The sequence below is a fragment of the Pongo pygmaeus genome, chromosome 12 (genome assembly GCF_028885625.2).
Source record: "Pongo pygmaeus isolate AG05252 chromosome 12, NHGRI_mPonPyg2-v2.0_pri, whole genome shotgun sequence".
In the NCBI taxonomy this organism is placed as follows: domain Eukaryota; kingdom Metazoa; phylum Chordata; class Mammalia; order Primates; family Hominidae; genus Pongo; species Pongo pygmaeus.
Genome location: NC_072385.2, coordinates 80,007,353 through 80,010,851, shown reverse-complemented (window position 1 = coordinate 80,010,851; position 3,499 = coordinate 80,007,353). Strand labels below are relative to the sequence as shown.

At 40.6% G+C, this 3,499-nt stretch overlaps 1 non-coding gene across 1 annotated transcript; it reads right to left on the bottom strand.

Moving 5' to 3' along the window:
• Positions 1-283: 283 nt before the first annotated feature.
• Positions 284-390, bottom strand: LOC129030926 (U6 spliceosomal RNA). The gene has a single exon (XR_008500823.1). It is a non-coding gene; the product is annotated as a U6 spliceosomal RNA (small nuclear RNA).
• Between the last annotated feature and the right edge of the window lie 3,109 nt (positions 391-3,499).

Here is a 3,499-nt window from a genome sequence, read left to right as displayed (position 1 = left end):
ACAGAAAACATTTCCATCAGCACTAAATGTTCCTGTATGTCCCTTCCAGTCAACTCACCACCACCACCCAGAGGCAATCACTGTTCTAATTCCTAGTACCATAGAGTAGGTTTGCCTGTTCTAAAGCTTCATGTAAATGGAATCATACAGTTTGCACTCTTTTATATCTGACTTCTTTCGCTTGACATAATGTTTTCAAGATTCATCCATGCTGTTTTTATCCATATTTTATTTGTTTATTATATGGATATACCCCAGTTTGTGTTTTCTTTTCTTATTTGAAAAATTAAAAGAATGCTTTACGAGTTTGCATGTCATGCTTGCGCAGTGGCCACGTTAATCTTCTCTGTATCGCTCCAATGTTAGCATCTGTGCCCCTGAAGCCAGCACTACCAGTTTGTTTTCCATCCTCCTGAGAGTGGACTTTTGGGTTTTTTCCAGTTTGAGGCTATGAGAACTACAAGTCTTCAGGTGAACATATGCTTCATTTCTCATAGGTAAATACCTAGGCTTGGAGTTGCTGAGTCATAGGGTAGTCCTAAGGCTTAACTATATAAGAAATTGCCTGGCCAAGCATGATGGCTCACGTTTGTAATCCCAACACTTTGGGAGGCTGAGGTGGGCAGATCATTTGAGCCCAGGAGTTTTGAGACCAGCCTAGGAAACTTGGCAAAACCCTGTCTCTACAAAAAAATACAAAAATTAGCCAGGTGTGGTGTCATAGGCCTGCAGTCCCAGCTACTCAGGAGGCTGAGGTGGGATGATCACTTGACCCCAGGAGGCAGAGGCTGCAGTGAGCTAAGATTGTACCACTAAACTCTAGCCTGGGTGACAGAGCTAGACCTTGTCTTAAAAAAAAGAAATTGCTGAACTTTTTTTTTTACATGAACACTTCCATCTCCACTGATGCCCATATGCCAGCCTTAGCCACAGGCCCACTCTTTTTTTTTTTTTTTTTTTTTTTGAGACAGAGTCTTACTCTGTTGCCCAGGCTGGAGTGCATGATCTCGCCTCACTGCAACCTCTGCCTCCCGGGTTCAAGTGATTCTCCTGCCTCAGCCTCTTGAGTAGCTGGGATTACAGGCGAGTGCCACCACGCCTGGCTAATTTTTGTATTTTTAGTAGAGTAGGAGTTTCACCGTGTTGGCCAGGCTGGTCTCAAACGCCTGACCTTGTGATCCGCCCGCCTCAGCCTCCCAAAGTGCTGGGATTACAGGCTTGAGCCACCACGCCTGGCCGCTACAGGCCCACTCTTAAAAAGATAATGCATAATATAAGATTTTGTTTTTCTTTTCTTTTGTTTCTTTCTGCTCTGACAGGTAACTTTGATTGTCATTGACAGCTTTAAGAATTCAATACCAACCACTGAAGGGGTATGAATATCCTTGCTTAAAGAAAGTTAAAAAATCCAGGTGTGGTGGCTCATGCCTGTAATCTCAGTACTTTGGCAGGCTGAGGTAGGTGGATCACCTGAGGTCAGGAGTTTGAGACCAGCCAGGCCAACATGATGAAACCCCATCTCTACTAAAAATACAAAAAATTAGCCAGGCATGGTGGTGGGTGCCTGCAATTCCAGCTACTTGGGAGGCTGAGGTAGAAGAATAATTTGAACCCGGGAAGTGGAGGTTGCAGTGAGCTGAGACCACACCACTGTACTCCAGCCTGGGCAACAAGAGCAAAACTCCACCTGAAAAAAAAAAAAGTAAAAAAACAAAAGTGCTCCAAAGAAGACTTAAGTCCCCAGACCAGGCCTTCAGAGGCTCTGCCAATAAAGAGATGCTATGTTCATTGTTGCAAATGCATCCATTCCTGGGTTACCCTCTGAACTTAGGCAGCAGGAAACTTTTTTTTTTTTAATATTACCACTTGGTTTTAGCAGTGAAATCACTGCTAAAAGGGAGGGTATTGTGCAAATTAACGTTATAATTAAATGCTTGGTACCAAAGTAATCTTGGACAAGTCTTTCCCTTTGTTTCTGCTTTGGAGACTTGGGGTTCCCCAGATCCCCTTGGGTGGCATTCAATGGCCAGCCCTGGCATTAGAGGGAGGACAGTTGTTCACGTTAAGACAGCTCTGGTTTTGCATGATCAGCAGCCATGCTCTACACGGGATTAAGATTTATCCCTTTGATAATATGAAAAACAAGTAAACAAAAGGCACTGCTTGAAAATAATGATTTACCACAGAACACATTTTGCTTTAGTCAAACCTTTTTTTTTTTCCTAAGGAAAAAGTGTGTGGGCTTATCTCTTGAAAATGCCAGCATGGCTGTGAACACTGGGGAAATTAAAAGACTGAATAGAATAGATTTCTTATGTATGCCTATGCAGGGAGTTGCATGGTTTATTTATTAAGTTGTGTGCTAGGGGAGGATTATCTGCTTTGAACTTATCTATTACTTTGTGACAGTGATTTTTAAATATGGGGTAGTTTTGCATTGTACAAAGACAAGTTCAAATGGAATCTTAAACTTAATAACTTTGGGAGTTTTGGCTATGACTTAGAATTTGGAAAATCAAAGATATAAACATTGTCTCCACCACCAGCCCTTGCCCAGAAAACGAAAGTATCTGATGATATTCTATAGCCTTTTGACATAGCATCAATTATTCTTTCATAAAAATAGAGGTCATTTTTGCAGGTGTCTAGAGTAATTAGTGCAGGTGTCTAGAGTAATGAATGCTGCCTAGCAAGGTTGATGGTCAGTACATCCCCATTTACTGCAATAGCCAAAAAAGAACTAAGACGGAGATGTCTATGTCATGTGAGAAAGAGATGCATACTCTGGAGTCACATATTACAACAGGGAAACAATGGACACAATTATGAATATCACTGCAGCTTTCAGCTCAGTTCAAAGGCAAGAGTGGTCTCATTTATTAAATGGGATAGTTATGACCTGGTGCCTTGAAGTTATATGCCACCAGTTAATATTCTGCACCAAAGACACTTCTTGTTTTTAACGTGAAAAGTGTGCAATAGCTATTAGCCAGTCTTCAGAATATTGGTCAGAATCTAAGTTAATGCTATTACTCTTATTTTATTTGAGGAGAATAAAGAGAATACATACACAGAGAATAAAGATATCTATTGACCTTCAAGAACGCTTGCTGCTAGTCCTGATCAAACTTATACTTTTGACCAAAAATATGAATCTCTACAAAGAGTTTGTGAAATACTCTGTGATAGCTCTTTAAAATGACATTATCAAACTATCTGTTCATTTTGGACCAAAACATAGAACGTGCAACATTAAAAATAGGATGGATTTTGTCCTACCCTTATCCCCACAGTTACGCCTGCAACTCCTGCAAAGGTAAACCTGTTATTGCCTCTTGACAATAACCCAGTTGGACAAGATATTTTATTAGAAAATTCTTTTGGAATGCATGGGCCTCTTGCTATTAGAAAATACTTTCTAACTAAAGAAAAATGTATTTTTCCATCGAAGGGAATGAGCGGCCTATTATTTCAAAGCAGCATCCTTTCTTCCACAGAT